Source organism: Lytechinus variegatus, chromosome 14 (assembly GCF_018143015.1).
Source record: "Lytechinus variegatus isolate NC3 chromosome 14, Lvar_3.0, whole genome shotgun sequence".
NCBI classification, from domain to species: Eukaryota; Metazoa; Echinodermata; class Echinoidea; order Temnopleuroida; family Toxopneustidae; genus Lytechinus; species Lytechinus variegatus.
In genome coordinates, this window is record NC_054753.1 from 27,365,207 (window position 1) to 27,384,852 (window position 19,646).

Genomic DNA, 19,646 nt, shown 5'->3' on the forward strand with positions numbered 1-19,646 from the left:
CACTTTGATATCTACCGAATTCATAATTTTTCACATTTTGATACAGGTTTAGTCCTTCAATTAAAATCGAAATGAGGATTAGGGCCGAGTTTTTTTCCCAATACACTGGCCAATTCGCATTTACTACGGGGAAACTCTCTACAACGCATCGATTCCTTTGAAAATGCAATTGAAATGACGTTGAAGGGCTGATAGGCTTTTGTCCAAACTTTGTGGACCGGGACAGCATCAGAATCTCATGACTCTTGACAACGACATATACATATTTGCAATTGTTCGTCCGGTGCAAATCTTCGGATGAGCTGCTGTCCCAGGGTGTCCCAGTCCACCAACTTTTGACAAAACCCTCTCTCCATTGTGATTTTAATTGTATTTTCAAAGGAATCGATGCGTTGTAGAGAGTTTCCTCGTCAACTACATGTACCTACTATAATATGACCATGATAACCCTCGGGCATGTCAGGTGCGCTGTTAAAAGGGTTGTTTGAGAGTGATAAGAGAAACCAGACAAGGAAAATTTATTAGTATTGTACGGACATCGTACGATGCCTAGGCGATTGACAGCCGGTGCACTTTCCTTCTTGACAACTTCTTGCTTTGTGTATTGTACAAACACGCCGAAAGATGTACTGTACATGCGAAATGGCGAGGTTTATAAAGGGCACCCAATACATATGTGATCATGGACCGATGTCCGGCCTATGTCAATCACATTGGCCGTAGATCGATGCATACCGGTTTGACATCTGTCGGTTAGTGACTATTGTCCGGACAGAGGTCGGTCGATAATCGGCCGAGATCTGTCCAATATATGCTCTTCAGATGATAACTTGTGCTCTATCTCCCTCTCATCTTGCCTCACTAACATTGTGTGAAGTCGAAGCGAAATGCCACGTTGCTGATTTATACCTATTCTCTCCGATTGCTCTGTCACAGTCACATTGGCGAACCAACTCCAGACCGATCAAAGTTATTAAGTTATTACAAATGACAGACAACCGATCGGTTTGGAATCGGTTTCGTTGGTGTTGCTGTAGCATTACCTGTACAAAAAGACGTGATCATGCCCACTGCAGTGGTATCTTAACCTGAGTAAATAAACCAATGACGATATTACTAAATTGAGGTTCTGAAATTGTGTCAGGTGTGCAAGTACCCATGTTGATGTAAAGTAAAATACATAAATTTTGCTGACAGTTAACGAAAATTATCTTCTGTCAGTGCCTGGGGAAGAGAGTGTTTATCTCGATCATACAGATGTATATTATTGACACTAGAGGGCGAACTTCATCAAATTGCTGTGAATCCATGTTCGGGGCGGCCGCCATCTTAAAAGAGGGCAAAAATAGGTTGCTGTAAGTGCGTTACTTATGATGAAGATCAGGGCTTGGTCTGAAGTTTCCCCTCCTTTCAGTTAATTTTGAGGAAATCATGCCGGGATCGTGTGCTGCTTTCGGCTGTTCATTCAAAAGGAAACAAGGCAGTGGTATGTCTCTTATTAAATAGGCATAACAAACTAGAATTCATTGTCCATTAAGTAGAAATCATACGGTGAATCACTGATAATCCCATTAAATATAATATTGGAGACTATGCGACGTTAGCTATATTTAACACCACGGGTGTTAAATCTAACATCAGCCCAATCAATAAAGGACCACACCATCTGGTGTTGGAGTAACACTGCCACTGGTGTTAAGATACCAACATTTAGGCTGTTAAAATATATCAACACCAGTCTTGGTGTTCGATTTGAACACGAGTCGGAGAATGTTATGAAGTTAACACCATTTGGTGTTCATTTGACACCCTCGAACACCTGCAGAAACGAAAGTTTAAATCACCCATTGGTGTAAAAAAATACCAACACCAGCTTTGTTGTTGTTTCACGGTTCGGACTCACACCATTAATTTGGTGTCCGATTTCAAGTTCTTCAACACCTGCAGCCTGACGGTGTAACTTAACACTAGGGTATTTTTAAAACATATATACCCCAACAACAGACAGTGTTGAGTTACTCCAGTGAAGTGTAACTTCTGTTATATATAAGAATAATTGTAAAAGAATTTTAAAAGCAATTACATTCATCTATTAGTTATTTCCCTTTAAGGATAGCCAAGAATTGTAAAGAACATTCCAGAATGTCTTTATTATGCAGGCCTTGCCATTTAAAGGCCAAGGAGTTTTATTGTTATTTGTGAATAGAGATTATGAACAATAGGCTTAGCTATTTTATTGACACTGTTGATTTCAATGAGGTCATTCAAGGATGTTTTAGAAATGAAGAAGGCTCCTGAAAGAAAAAGTGGTGACTGAATTTTAGAATGATCTAGACAGTTGTAATTGGGTATATATAAAGCTGCAGTTTCTACAAGGACATCATCACATCATATGAGATCATCACATCACATCATATGAGATCATCACATCATATGAGATCACTTCACCAGATCAGATCAGAGCAGTTTATTTCCACCTAGAATATCTATATTGTGTGGAATTATTTGCACACCATCAATGAACTGTTTGCATTTATTTTGAGAGAGGAATTTTCAGTTCTCATCGAGATCATCAACATCATCAACCTGTTCAATGAACACGCTTCAACCCATGGATTGCTGAAATTGACTGTTAATCATCGTCAACATCGTCTTCACGGACATTTCAACTCGTTACAGTGACTGTTATTATTCATCGTCCTTCAACATCAGTTTCATCATTGCCATCATTAATAAGGAATCTTCCCAGCCTACCTGGAATATATATATTGGACTTCCATAACAGTGAACTATAACCCTGGATTGTACATCAGACACTTCAAGAGATTAATGTAAGATTATTTGGTTTTATTTTGTTTAAATACATGATTTATTTCCTGTAATAAAAAAAAGGAAATTTAAATAAAATCTTCTTTGTTATTTGTTGCAGTATCGTAACAAATGATTTTGGGGGCTTGTCCGGGAGACGAAAACCAAATTTGTACAAGCCAATTTGAAACTAAAAACAGTTTTTCAGGAAATAAAAGCCAATTTGAGACGAAAGTCAATTTAAAACAAAAGCCAATTTGAATTGGAAACATTTTGGAATTTTTTGGAAAGATCTAGAATATACTATACTGTGTTATTACTTGCTTGTATTTGTGTATATTCACTATAGCTACATTTGATGTTGAAGAATTTCTTGCAATGACAGAATTGTCACATGATCATTTGAAGTCACTGAAGAAAGATGATTTGATAACAGTTTGTGATCATTTGGGTGTATCTCTAGCCCCAGGTTTAAAGAAGGCAGAGATAATTGGCTTGTTAGCTAGTCACATGAAGCTTACAGAGGAGTCTGAAACTTCTATCAATATGTCAGAGGATGCTCAGATCCAACTGGCAAACATTGAATTGGAAAAGGAAAGAATCAAAGAAAACCTTGAGAAGGAAAGAATCAAAGAAAACCTTCAAAAGGAAAGAATCAGAGAAAACATTGAAATGGAGAAAATGAGATTCGAGTACCAGTTAAAGTTGAAAGAAATAGAGTTAGCTCATGCAAATACTAATACTAACTCTGTTAAAGATAAATCTCCCCAAGGCTTTGATGTGGCGAAAAATATTCGCCTTGTGCCAAAATTTGATGAAGAGGGAGTTGATACATATTTTGTGTCATTTGAAAAAGTGGCCAAGAGACTGAATTGGCCCGAGGAATACTGGACTCTTCTCCTCCAAAGTGTTTTTGTTGGAAAGGCTGCAAAAGTCTATTCTTCACTCTCTGAAATGCAATCATGTGACTATGCTACAGTGAAAGAAACAATTCTCAATGCATATGAGTTGGTACCAGAAGCGTACAGACAAATTTAGGAACATGCAAAGACAATCAGGCCAGACTTATGTTGAATTTGCTAGGGAACAAGAGATGATGTTCGATAAGTGGTATAGATCACTGAAAGTTGACAAAGACTTTGTTCACCTTAGGGAAGTTGTCCTCCTAGAAGAATTAAAAAAGAGTCTTCCTTTTGGCATTAAATCTCACTTAGATGACTATATAGTTACTGAAGTCAGTAAAGCAGCCATAGTAGCTGATGAATTTGAGGTCACACATAAAGGTAGTGGAGATAGGCCTCCTTTCAAGAATTATTGGAAAAAGAAAGGAAAAGGGTCATTTGAATCCCACAATAAACCTAGTGAGGAAAAGTATGCAAGCAAGGACAAAGACACTAATAAGAATCAGGCTAGTGGGGGCACAGAATCAACCAAAAGGTCTGAGAGTCGTAGTTCCAAAATTTGTACTCATTGTCATAAATCGGGACATTTGAAAGAATCATGTTGGAAATTGGTTGGAATGCCAACCAAAACTAAGAAAGACATGGGTTTTGTCAAGCAAACAAGTGTTCCCTCGATGGAGTTTGTCCCATCAGAGCCCAATCAAGATGTTGAGAGTGTTTCTCTAGTATTTGCTGATAAAGTCAAGCAGGTTGATGAAACCTTTAGAAGTTTTTTGCATGATGGTGAAGTATCCCCTTGTTCGACTGGTGCTGCTGGTAGGTCAGTGGTGTTCCTTAGGGATACAGGGGCTGCACAGTCCCTGATGGTGCCAGGGGATTCGGCTCTTCCTCCGGAGAGTTCAGAGAATGCCAAAGTCTTAATTCAAGGTATTGGCCCAAATTTCATGTCGGTTCCTTTGCATAAGGTCGACTTAAAGTGTGACCTAGTTAGTGGTCCTGTGACTGTTGGTGTCGTTCCAGAATTACCCATGGAAGGTGTTGATTTCTTGTAAGGTAACGACTTGGCTGGAGAAAAAGTTGTTGCATCTCCAGTGGTTTCGGAGAAGCCCGTTGAGGTAGCTGAAACTGAATTGTTGCAGGAAGATTTTCCTGGGATTTTCCCGGATTCTGTTGTTACTAGGTCTCAGACTCGTAGAGCTGAAAAGGATGTTGCGGTATCTGCTGATGTAGAGGACAGTACTGATGTCTGGTTAGCTGAAACCTTTTTCAAGGATTTGAATGGGGATAGTGTTGAAGGCTCTGTTGCTAACAATGATAGTTTGTTTAGTAAATTCTCCCTTGTACAGGCACAACAGGCAGACCCAGAATTAAAATGCTTGTCACAGAAAGCATGTTCTGAGGCTGATAAGGTTCCTGAGTGCTTTTATGTCAAAGATGACATTTTGATGAGGAAGTGGAGACCACCCCGGAGACCAGCTGATGAAGATTGGTGTATAATTCACCAGGTTGTAGTTCCTCCCTGTTACCGCACAGATATTCTGAAAATGGCTCATGAGTTACCTATGGCAGGTCATGACGGTATTCGGAAGACAGAAGATAGAATTATGAGGCATTTCTATTGGCCTAAGATGCACAAAGATGTTGTGCATTTCTGTAAGACATGTCACACATGTCAGATTATTGGTAAGGCACAGCCTTCTATCAAGCCTGTTCCATTGATACCCATTCCTGCATTTGATGAACCTTTTACTAGGGTTCTTGTTGATTGTGTCGGACCCTTACCCAGAACGAGGTCGGGTCACAGATTTCTCCTGACGATTATGGACTTGTCTACACGTTATATGATACAGTGCGGTTAATACATCTAGATCAGCACTGGCAGCTACAGTGACTTTGTCAGATGGAATACGTCTTAGTACACATCCACTTGTTACCCGCTTCATGAAGGGTGTGTTTAATTTGAAGCCTCCCAGACCTAGGTATGAAAGAACTTGGGATGTGACAATTGTATATCTTATTTGTGAGGATTATGGCCCCTGACGTCCTTATCCCTTCAGGACTTGACAATGAAAACTTGCATGCTCTTAACATTAGTGTCTGCTCAACGACAGCATACCCTTCACCTTCTTAGTATCACCAGTATGGATGTTACAGACTCAGCAGTCACCTTTTCAGTAGATGGACTGTTAAAAACAAGCAAACCGGGGAAGACTGGGCAGAAGTTAGTGCTTACGAAGTATGGACATGACTCGCGTGTTTGCATCTGTACGCATTTGTTAGAATATGTTGGCCGTACTAGGCCTCTTAGAGGACATGAAACCTACCTGTTTATCAGCACCCGGAAACCACATTGCCGTGTGTCTAGTGGATACTATTGCCAGATGGCTTAAGTTAGTAATGTCTAAAGCAGGTATAGACATTGGGGTGTTTAAACCCCACTCCACGCGATCTGCTGCTGCCTCTAAAGTTGGCAGGACTTTGTCAGTAGAAAACATTGTGCATCATGTGGAATGGAGGTCAGAAGCAACATCCCAGGAATTCTATAACAAGCCAATAGTAGAGGAAGTTGACTCGTTTGTGTCTGCGCTCTTAGGGGATACTGCAGATTCGACCAATGAAGCAACAGATTTGTAAATAGCTCATGTGAGTTTTACACCAAACATATGTCCTTTCAGTTATGGTTTCGAGGCCAGAGTTTACTTTTAAGTCTCACGTTAGATCGAACGTACACCGTTTGAAATAAAATGAAGAGATTAAACGAAAACTTACCTGTTTGAAGTTTGATCTCCATTTTATGAAGTAGGTGTAGTGAAGAGCTAATGTGCCCTCCGCTCCCTCCCATGTTTGGTTAACTGAAGGTCTAAGAGGGGTTATAGCTTCACACGCCTACATACTTGTACTTATATATCTCCACGTAGTGTATGGGAAATTTTACCCAGAATTGGAAAACTAAACCAGTGGGCACTACGTGGGGTTTTTAAACTCTGTCCTCACGTTTAATTGTGGGAAGGCGCATGCGCGGGGCGGGCTTCTCACATTAGCTCTTCAGTACACCTACTTCATAAAATGGAGATCAAACTTCAAACAGCTAAGTTTTCGTTTAATCTCTTCATTAAAGAACTCTCATCTCTTAACATTTAATTATTTTGACAGTTTCTACCCTTATGGAACAAACACAGTGTTACCACAGTGTGTACCACAGTGTGTAACACAGGGTGTACCACAGTGTGTAACACAGTGTGTACCACAGTGTGTAACACAGTGTGTACCACAGTGTGTTCACAGCGTGTACCACATGTGTTTAATATATTATTTTGGGACGTGTGGTAACACTGTGTTTACAACACTGTGTAACACAGTGTTGCCACACAGTCGCCACATAGTCCGAAACACATATTAAACACACTGTGTACCACACGTTTATAACCACATAGTCCTTTACACTGTGGCATTCACCACATAGTCCACCACACTATGACATACACCACATAGTCCACCACACTATGACATCAACCACATAGTCCACCACACTATGACATATACCACAGAGTCCACCACACTATGACATATACCACAGAGTCCACCACACTATGACATGCACCACATAGTCCACCACACTATGACATACACCACATAGTCCACCACACTATGACATATACCACATAGTCCACCACACTATGACATATACCACATAGTCCACCACACTATGACATATACCACATAGTCCACCACACTATGACATATACCACAGAGTCCACCCCACTATGACATATACCACAGAGTCCACCACACTATGACATACACCACATACTCCCCCACACTATGACATACACCACTTAGTCCCCCACACTATGGTGCTCATCTTACTGTGATGTCTACCACACAGTCCACCACACGGACATTGACTACACAATCCACCAAACTGTGGTATGCATGTGCCACTAGCTCATTTACCACATGCAGTCCACTACTACATACCCATGCAGCACATACCATGTAGACCACTGCAACACAGGCCAACTGGAACGAAGCACAGTGTCCCGCAATCTTGACCACAAAAGTATACCATCATTGCCAATTAGTGCTGATCTCAATAGGAGTGGAAGCTAATAATAGTGTCACCAATTCAAATCAAATTTTAGAATATATCTTTCATCATTTTGCATACCCAGTTGTAAAAAAAGAAAAAAAAATCAACACTAAAAATTTCCATCCTCCTGATCACAACATAATTGATTTGAGAATTTGTCTGTTGTCACTGGCTGTAGGTACTTGGGTGGTTGTATCATGGTAGACATTGTGCTTTGGTCCCAATCTGAAGAGTAGGGAGAGCAATCCACAAGACACGAGAAAATATAATTAGAAATAAAAAATGAAAAAATTCATTTTGTTCAGTTTAATAAACAGTAATAAAATAAAAGCAACATGAAAATAACTGGGTCATAAATACCAGCACTGTGAATACAAACATGAATTTTTCTCCTCGATTTTCACAAGTAAACATACGTTGTGGAATGAAATTGTTTGGGAAAACAAGCCTGGTATGAAATATTTCTTAAATGTAAACATATTAACGGGGTACTCCAGGCTGACATAATACAATTTTAACAAATAAAGTAAAATGAGACAAACAAAATACTGAAAATTTCATAAAAATCTGACAAGGATGACAAAGTCATTACATTTTTAACTTTTGCATTACTAGGGCAAAACAGTGCTATGCATGTCTTCATGAATATGCAATGAGCAAGCTGATGATATCCCCACGTAATCTTTTGTATTTTTCAAAAAATTATATTTAGTCAAATTTTGTCACCAAATATAATTACAAAAATTGGATTGACAACTGATTTAGTTTGTAAGAAAATCATTGTGCCAACTTATTTTGTTACAAGGGAGACATGTCGTGTACACATGTAGGAAAATATGAAATGATCATGATTTTATTAAATAAAATAAGAAAAAGGAAGGTGGGGACATGACATCATTAGTCAACCTATTGCACATTCATGATGACTTGCATATGACTATTTTCACAAAATATTGCTAAGCTTGAAATTCTATAACTTCACTATTTGCTATCAGATTTTCAGCGTTTTGCTCGGTGGATTTTACTATATTTATTTTGATATGTACCCCTTTAAGGTATCTAACATTTATGAGTCTATATTCTGACAAATTTATCTTTGAGGTTGTTCTTTCATTCAAATGCAAGTATCTTCATTCGAAACAAGATTTGCAAGGTTACAAGTGATGAAAACATCGAACTAAAATAACCTGTTTAACCTTAAAAGAAAAGGTTACTTGAAAAAAAAAACAAGTGGAACGCCTCTGACAGTCTCGCCTGCGTCACGCAATTCAATATAGCAACAATGCTGACTTTGAATAAAAACAGTGATACTTGATTACCCTAATGTTCAAGTTTACTTTCAAAGTTATGAAGACATTTCTAAAATTACTCCCAACATAGTCAAAGTTAAATGACATTTGACCTTAATCATTTGACTAAAAACTAGTGCAAGACTATCAATGATACTTGATTACCCTTATATCCAAGTTTCATGAACCAGATCCATAATCTTTCAAAGTTATGACATTTAAAAAAATATCTCGAGCATGGTCACAGTTCATTGACCCTAAGTGACCTTTGACCTTAATCATGTGACCTAAAACTCATGCAAGATGATAAGTGAAACTTAAAGCTTGTGTATAGTTTTGGTAAATCCACCAAAATGCACTTATCACTATTCCAATTCATTGCTAGCTAATATGAATGGATATGCCCTTTAATAGTTATGATGTGGAGGATATGAAATGAAAATGTGTTTTACAGGATAAATTTTGCAATTTTACATGGAAATTTAACTTGATCGGGTCACCCGATCAAATTAAAATATCTGTGCGTTTTTGTCTTTCAATTAAATCCTATTCCAAATCATGGAATGGGCTTAAACTTTCAAGATATGCTCTTTGTCTGTAACTTTTGGATATCTAATCACTAAATTTATAAAATAAGCGCTTGAATGCCCATTTTTAAAATTTAAAACAAGCATCGCCGAGAGAGGGCGCTATATATCCAAGATTTGAATATTTGAAATTTTCTCAGAGAAGTGCAGTTGGAAAAATATCTAACGGTCTCTACGCTTCAGTAAGACTGTCATATTAGATGATATTCGATTATCAATCACATTATTGACCCTTTACCAAAGCTATACACAGGCTTTAAATACACAGGCTATACACAGGCTTTAAATTTTCCTAAACTAGGTCGAAAAAATTCCAAAGTTAAGATGACATCTCAAAAACTTTGGTTAAAGATTTCAATTTTGATAACCAAACATGGTCAAATTTTATTGACCATAAATGATCATTGGCCTTGACAATGTGACCTGAAACTCATTGTCAGTGGTACTTGATTACCCTTATGTTCAAGTTCATGAAATAGGATCATGATGATGACAGTTAAAAAAATTAACAGTTCAGGTTTCAGTGCTGTGACCTTTGACTTTGATCATGTGACCTGACAGGCTGACACTAATGTAAGATTATCAGCAATTTAACTTTTGTACAAGTTTCATAAAATAGGCCCTTATATTTTTAAAGTTATGACATAAAAAAAACTTAGACCCTAAATGAACTTGATCATTCAACCTGGACACTCATGCAAGATGATCAGTGATACTTCGTTACACTTATGTCCAAGTTTCATGAACTAGGTCCATATACTTCCTAACTCCTAAGTTATGACATTTCAAAAACTTAACCTTGGTTAAGATTTCAATGTTGACGACGACGCCGCCGTAGTCGGAAAAGCAACGCCTATACATGTAGTAAAGCAAATCCCTACCATCACAGAGAGTTGTGAAATTTCGAAACAGGAACAAGTAACCAACATTTATTTTTCAAAAATAAGAACACTTTGCATATATTTTGCCTTTTCACACCTATATACAAATATCAGAAAAATATGAACAAGAGCCAAAAAATGTCCACAAATCTCTTGCATGAAGTGCATATACTAGCGTCCATATAGCTGCATATAAGTATTCCTTTGTATTAGTTGGAACTTGGAAACAGTATCAAACGGAAGGCACATGGCAAGAAAATGATTTGTCATAGTATAAATATAAAAATATATCAATCTGAGTTTGATGAATATCACAAGGTGATAAAGCAGGAGTTGGAATGTCATGATAAATTTTGAAAGCACACACTATATAAACCTGAGTTGGCTGTATTAGCAGACATGTCATAATACATGAAAGACATTTTCGTGTAATATATACCCATGATCAGAATAAAATGGGTTTTTTAATGACTCGTATGAGGCAATATTAAGGCTTATTTCCAAACAAAAAAAAAGGTATCACACTTAAACCTGCTTTTCTGCACGTCTTCGAGATGCACGGACATCTTTCAGCTTCTGGCCCATGCGTGCACGTACTTGGCCCGTGGAAGTGCAGGGAAATTGTTGTCATGCTTGTTGTGTGTGCTGAATATAAGAAAATGAAAGGACACAAAAACTGGCTCAAAGTCTCAAACTTTTATCAAAGACTCTACATCATATATAAATATTAATTAAAGCCAAGTCAAGTTCCGTCTGTTTGTGACTGTTGGTTACTCAGCTGCAGTGGAGTATCTAAGAGTCACAAACACAACAAAAAAACCATGCATACCCATGAAACAGGATTATAATATTAGGGGCGGATAAGTTAAAGCAAGAAAATCAAGATTTCAGGCTCGGTAATCTTATTTCTATAGTCCTACTTGATTGAAAATATCTTATGAAATGACAAGGAAGTGACTTAAAGGAAATTAAGTTCTTAAACTGGTTGATTGTCTAAGCCTTTGACTCTGTGAATTTCTAATTTTTTTGGTCCGCCGCTCTGGAAGAAATTGTACCGGTGACAGGCAGCATCATTGTAAAATGTAAAATGACAAGACATTTGTGAAGATCAATCACTTACTTAAAACATTAAAATGTTTTCTATGGTTACGTAGATTCAAATCAAAGTCGGTGTCCTTTTCCTCCGTTTTCTGTTAGTTTGTTTTTGTTTCCACATCAAAAACTTATTTTCACTGTAGATTACCATTTGGAGAGACTGTGCTATTCTAGTACATGTAGTTTCTCTTTCAGGGAGATTCACCCTAACCCTCCGCCTTGAAATTATTGACAAGCTTGGTAATATGAGAAATTACAGAGCATCTTCCTATTTACAGTAATTGTGATATTCTGAATTCATTTGTAGATTCACGCAGAGACAATCATTCTTGGCAAAATACACAAGAAAATGTAAAAGCTATCAAAGGGGAAGTTCACCCTGATGAATAATTGGTTGTAATAAGAAACAAAAAAAAATTGAGAAATATATCAGTGAAGGTTTGATAAATATCATTAAAGAACAGAGATTTTTTTAGAATATGATTTTATGACATCACAGACGATATGAATTGGCCAAAATGCAATTTTTTCAAAAATTGAAAGTGATTTTTTTATTTTTGCGGTGGATATATCCTCAGACACATCATTTCATAGCCCCTTCTACTAGAATTTACCATAAAGCAAATCTGTGTGTGAGACACAGTGTTATTTGTGAATGTTGATATGCCAGGGCTAGCAATGGAAATTCATCCATTTAGAGTGCCAATATCCTACAATGATTTACCAAGAGAGTCAGAAAAAAACTTTAACATTTAAAAAAATCACCAATTTAATGAAAAAGCATGTCCGGAAAACATAACTCTCATCTCATATAGATGTATGTCCTGAAAGAGCATCTACTCCATCATAATTTCAGATACAATTTTTATGTGGTATATGTTTAACCTTCGATAATTAAGAGGTATTCTTTGTTGTGATGTAAAATTCTATTTGCACCAAAAGCATGAATGCAATGCTCTGGAGAAGATACTCTTTCTGGACATATGAGAATTTTGTTTTCTGGTCATGATTTTTCATTTAATTGGCCACAGAATCTTGCCGTAAATAATAAACTTTTAAACTGACCTTTATGGTTCCGCTGGTCTTCAGTCTTTTTCTTCTTTAGAAGCTCTGCCATAGCAGATCTTGCAGCTTTCCCAACCTGCAACCAAAAATGGAAATAAAATATGAACAGATATGGAATATGTTTAGAATTTTTAAAATTAAATTTAATGTAGCCCCCCCCTCCCCCGCTCAACATTTTCAAGACCATCCAGCTACGATTTTTTGGGGTGACCGCGCCGCGCCACTCACATTTAAGTCTCGCATATCTTCTGAGTTCAAATTTGCGACACCTGGGTACGCGGTCATGTGCAAATCCAATGCAATTCTGTATCTAGACTAGGAATCCAGACAAAATTCATAAGTATCATTATTTTTAGTTTTTCTAATGAATTTTCTTTTATTGAAGTAGTACCACCAATACTTTCCAATTCCATCAATTTTTTTTTTCAAGTAGAAATTTAAGAGCAATTTTTTGAATCACCACTGGCAGCGATATCAAGTTATGTATAAGTCATTTTTTTTTTGCAAATCACAGAATAAAGTCTGGCCTGCTTCAGGTAAACACTTATCACTTTGGACTAAATTTCCTGGCTAGTATGCTTCAAAATTTCCTGATCCATGCACGTCTTAAAAATTTAAGTTGAATGTAAATCTTCAATGTACCCTCTTTCTCACATCTTTTTTTGAGGTTGAAGCCTCATCCTCCATGTCCTCATCTGTGGCATCAGACTCATCCATAGCCTCATCTACTCTGGTTGCGGTGTTTAGGAACTCCTTCTCTTTCTTTAGTACATCAGCTTTTTTTTCTGTAAGGGACAGGCACATTAAGGACAGACATAAATAATCAGAGTAATTTCAAAGAGCCATTTATGAAATGCATTGTAAAAATGGGGTTTTAGCATTATTAGAATTATTACTACAGAGTATAGACAAGTTATCAAATCAGAATTCAGACACCAGTTTTTAAGTTATAGACGTAAATAATTTTATCTGAATTCTGTACACACAAACTATTTTGAGTTGTAGACATATTTTTCAGTAGATCTAAATAAGATAATTATTATTAAAAAACTAGTAAGAATCTTTCACATCATTAAATTTGTCCCCAAATTTGTTAATTAGCCGATGTAATGCTAATCCAGTCTAGCCAGGAGGCTTCTAGAGAGTAAAAATCATTTACTAACGTAACTTACTCTCATACGAAGCCAGGGCTTCTATTGTATACATGTGCATGTAGGCAGCCAAAACCTGAAACTTTTGCCCCCGAGATTTCTACTTTCTCTCTAAAAGATCTAGCCCTAAATCATGTACCTGGGATACAACTTCATTTCCGACATTTCTATGCTATGGATTTTATTTTTAGACAAGAATTCATTAAAAAAATGAAAAATTGTCATGAAAAAAAAGAGACTTGCCCGATGTTTACACCGCCATCTTGTTTTCTATTGTTCTTCACCCACGATACGGACGCTTGAGTCGCGTAACGTGGGTGAGAGTAGCCAGGCGGCTTCTAGAGAGTAAAAATCATTTACTAACGTAAGGTTACTCTCATACGAAGCCAGGTCTTCCTTCTCATAGACGCGTGCGTCGGGTAACGTTGGCGAAGAACAATAGGAAGTAAGATGGCGGCGTAAACATCGGGCAAGTCTCTTCCGTCTTTTCACAATATTTCTCTCATTTTTTTGATGAATTCTTGTTAAAAAATAACGAGAGCGTAGAAATGTCGGAAATGAAGTTTTTTCAATGTACATGATTTAGGCCTAGATCTTTTCTATTAAGGAAAGTAGAAATCTTGGGGGTGAAAGTTTCAGGTGGTTTGGCTTCCGTCGTGTGGGTCAATGAGAAGGAAGACCTGGCTTCGGATGAGAGTAACCTTACGTTAGTAACTGATTTTTACTCTCTAGAACTAGAAGCCGCCTGGCTAGGTGAGAGTAAGGCCGTGTTTATGCTTCCACTTTTCAGGCCAGAATCAGCGTTTCCAAACGTGATTAGTCCAAAACACGGTTGCGTCCATGCTTACTTTCATTTAAACGCTGTTTCAAAATGCCAATCGTAAACTCACAAAAAGGTGCGTTTGTAAACGTCGTTTGACCAGAATCAGGCTTCCTGGGGAAGTATAAACAGAACCACGATCATAAACGTGTTTAAATGACGTCATTTGGTACATGCTTCCGGTGAGATGAAAATCCGCGGGCAAATACAGTCGTATTGCTCCTTGTTATCTCTACGTAAAAACAACAATCGGAAAAAAAAAAACTTTTGAAAAAAGGCGCCCAATTTGACCTCGCTTTACGATGCGAAGCCAGCTGGAGATCATGATATGCTCTGAAAAGTTAAGCATAAACAGCACTCCCAGAACCACGTTTACGATCGGCGTTTTGAATCGACGTTTGAAATCGCTGATTCTGTCCTCGCAATGGAAGCATAAACATACCATAAGATACGTTAGTATTAGTCTTGAGGACGCAATGATGATGATTTTTTTTAGATATGTCATATACTTCTTCATCATTGACGTCGACACTCTCTCCATAGTGTCTTAAGCGAAGGACCAAAACAGATGGATTTCCCTAGAAAATCCATCTTTTTAAACCAAAATCACAAGAATTCTATTCATTCTTACATCTTCCTACGCCTAATGCATAGGAAGGTTTTAAATATTATCATAAAAAATATAAAAAAATGAAGATTTCTTACCTAACTGATGCCGCGTAGACCCCCCGTTCCACATGTAAACAATGGAAATTCAATAGCGTCGACCCTTGAACCGCTTATGTATGACGTACTTCCGGAAAGCAATCCCGTCTTAACAATTTAGAGATGAAAATTCTTATTTAACAAATCATTAACTAACCCATTAAAATTTATATTTTCATTATAAATAATTCATATTAATATACATAAATTATTGATGATCACGAAATAAATTTTAAGATTTGTTGAATAAGAATTTTCATCTCTAATTTCTATCTCTAAATTTTATATTTTTATATAATAATATTTAACACCTCCCTACGCATTAGGCATAGGAAGGTGTAAGAATGAATAGAATTAATAGAATTCTTGTGATTTTGGTTTAAAAAGATGGATTTTCTAGGGAAATCCATCTTTGTTTTGGTCCTTCGCTTAAGACACTATGGAGAGAGTGTCAAGACGTCAATGATGAAGAAGTATATGACATATTTAAAAAAAATCATCATCATTGCTTCCTCAAGACTACGTTAGTATAGTATTAGTAAATGATTTTTTACTCTTTAGAAGCCTCCAGGCTAGTAGAAAAGATGGAAAGAGCTTACGGCCGTGTTTATGTCGCCATCTTGATTTCGTTGTCTTTCGCTTGGCGACAGCACGCAAATCGCGCGATTTGTTTTTTTATGAATTCTTCTTTAAAAATGAAATCAATATCGCAGAAATGTTACACCCGGTAATCTACTTCACTTGGAAAATAAGTTGAACCCCATGACAGGTAGGCCTACATGTTTTAGGGCTAGATTTAGAGGGAAAGTAGAAATCTCGGGGGCGAAAGTTTCAGGTTTTGTACCAGTACGTGGGTGAATATAGCTCGTGATCCCAGGCGTCAGTGGGGAGTAACCCTACGACTACGTAGAGTACTGTGTAGAGCTAAATTCATAGTAACCCAGGCCAGGAAACTCCCTGGGTTAAATTGGCAGTGTATACAGCCACCAGGGCTCTCGCAAAGTAAGGAATTACGCGTGGCGCATTTTTCAGAATTGATAATATTTTCCAACACCCAAATTTAGCGCTGGGCGCGGCCGCGCCGTTGCGCGCGCGTGCGCATTACGTGCGCGCTGCTTAAACGGACGAGCGGGAACATTTTAAAATTGATTTGAGGCGCTAATTAATTAAAAAAAATACATGTACTCTATAAACCCTCCGATATGAACTCCCGTTCTCCAAAAAGAACAGAGGAAAGGAAAATAAAACAGAATACAAATAAGAAGTCCTAAATATCTCAGATTAATAAACGGACAACCAGGAACATTTTAAAATTGTTCTGAGGTGCTAACAAGTAAAAATATAGTTTATATACCTTCCGTTATGAACTCTCGTTCTCCAAAAGGAACGGCGGAAAGGAAAATAAAACAGAATAAGAATAAGAAGTCCTAAATATCTCAGATTACTAAACGGACAACCAGGAACGTTTTAAAATTGTTCTGAGGTGCTAACAAGTAAAAATATATTTTATATACCTTCCGTTATGAACTGCCGTCCTCCAAAAGGAACGGCGGAAAGGAAAATAAAACAGAATAGAAATAACAAGTCTTAAATATCTCAGATTACTTAACGGATAATCAGGAACGTTTTAAAATTGATTTGAGGTGCTAACAAGTAAAAATATATTTATATACCTTTCGTTATGAACTCCCGTCCTCAAAAAGGAACGGCGGTAAGGAAAGTAAAACAGAATAGAAATAAGATTCCTAAATATCTCAGATTATTAAACGGACAATCATGAACGTTTTAAAATTGATTTGAGATGCTGACAAGTAAAAATATCTTTCGTTATGAAATCCCGTTCTCCAAAAAGAACTATAAATGACATAATATTATTTAGACGATGGTGGAAAGGAAAAAAAAACAGAATAGAGGTCGTAAATATCTCAGATTACTAAACGGACAACGAGGAACGTTTTAAAATTGTTTTGAGGTGCTAACAAGTAAAAATAAATTTTATATACCTTCCGTTATGAACTCCCGTCCTCCAAAAGGAACGGCGGAAAGGAAAATAAAACAGAATCCTAAATATCTCAGATTACTTAACGGATAATCAGGAACGTTTTAAAATTGATTTGATGTGCTAACTGCTAACAAGTAAAAATATATTTTATATACCTTTCGTTATGAAATCCCGTTCTCCAAAAGGAACGGCGGAATGGAAATAAAACAATAGAAATAAGAAGTCCTATATATCTCAGACTACTAGTACTAAACGGACAATCAGGAACATTTTTAAATTGATTTGAGATGCTAACAAGTAAAAATATATTGTTTATACCTTTCGTTATGAATCCCGTTCTCCAAAAAGAAATATAAATGGCATATTATTTAGACAATGGTGGAAAGGGAAATAAAACAGAATAGAAGTCGTAAATATCTCAGATATACGGACAATCAGGAACATTTCGAAATTGATTTGAGACCTGTGCTAACAAGTAAAAATATATTTTATATACATTTGATTTCGTTATGAAATCCCGTTCTCGAACAGAAGTCACAAACATCTCAGAATAACGATCGATTTAGAATGTTTTAGAACTGTTTTCGTGTATTAATGGCTTAGAATTAGTTTTATATACATTTTGTTATGATCTCCCTTCTCTGGTTTGGCTCTCGTACAAATGATTAGCCTCAGTGTTTTGACTATAGGTCAGATAAGGACAGCTTGTCCCCCAGGATTTTCGTAGGTTACATTTTATTTACAGTCGATCAAGTGATCTTAACAAGTGGATCCCCAGGCTCGATGTGGCGAGTAAGTAACGAGGGTCGTAAAACTTTTTTTTTAATTCTTCTGACCATTGAGTGACACCACATGTTTGCGCTGTAATTTGTGTGTGGATTGTGTGAGCAGTTGGTCAACTTGATCTGCTGTATTGGTAGATGATAACAAGCCCCCCCCCGGAAAAAATATTTTGTACCGATTTCCAACTCCATATGTCCCTCCTTTTGGCATCAGTTCATCTGACTTTCCATGAATCAGAGGGTCTGAGATCGAGTGGTCTCTCCTCCATTCCATCTTTTCTTCCATGCTTAGTCCTCTATTTTTCTTTATTTCTGTTCTAACAAGTTGTACTTCTTTTATTAATAGAGTTTGGAACAGGATACCATATGTATATGAATAAATCAAATTGAGTAATATATTTAGCATGACATATTTTGCCACTTTTGATCTTATTTCTTTAAATCTGTTTTCAATTCACATGCTATATATTTTTAAATTTCATATCCTTGTATATACTTTATTTCAGAGTTACCCACCCCCCGAGTTGTTTATCTCTTCCATATTGAGAAAATTACGTTCCAGCTTTCATCATTCTTTTGGACGAGTACATGTATGTTAATAAAGAAGAAGTTTGTTTGCTAGTCTTAGATTGGAGACTTGCCTTATTGGCAAGAAATCAATGATAGCACGATATGATTAATAAAAGTACCAGTCGTGGTTCAAATTCAATTATGGACATTTTCCAGTCATATTTAATGCAAACGTTTTTAGTTTCATCCAACTATTCCTTATTTTAAATACATGTATAGTTTACTGAAGAATATGCATTTTGGTAGTTTGACATTTTAGAACCGACTGAAAACGTAGACTAGCCCCTTTCACGAACCCTCCTCCCATTCCCTTTTGTTTACGGAAAAGTACAAATTGCGCAATCTTGATCGAGAACCACATGGTCATCAGAAATCTGATACTTGTGTTGTCTGGGGTTTTCATTCTAGATGGGAGGTGGGGGGAGTGGAAAATACCGTCAGATCAAATACGCAAAGGCGAGACAAAGCTTATTTGACTTTGAAGGAATATTGCTTAGATATCGAGGTTTCTTGAGCATTCATGATGATGTATTTTGGGATTTATTCAATGTTGGCCCGTTTTAGCATAACAGTGAGACATGAAATAATGGTACGAACATGGAAAATATTGGCATTCATGATCTATTATGATTGCCTAACTTTGGTAAAAACTCAACTTATTTCATACATTGCAATTTCTGTCAAACACCTATAAAAAAATGTATAACTTTTATCTTTGCTTGAAAAAAAAATCACAATTATCCAACACTCGAAACTTTGCACCCTGAAAAATTGTAAACAAAGGCATATCTTTCAGTTTCAAGATTGATTTGACAATTCGTGCAGGTAAAAAAAAAAAAACCTCACCTCAACCCAAGTCCCAAATATTACACATTCATAAATCAGTTCAAATAACATTC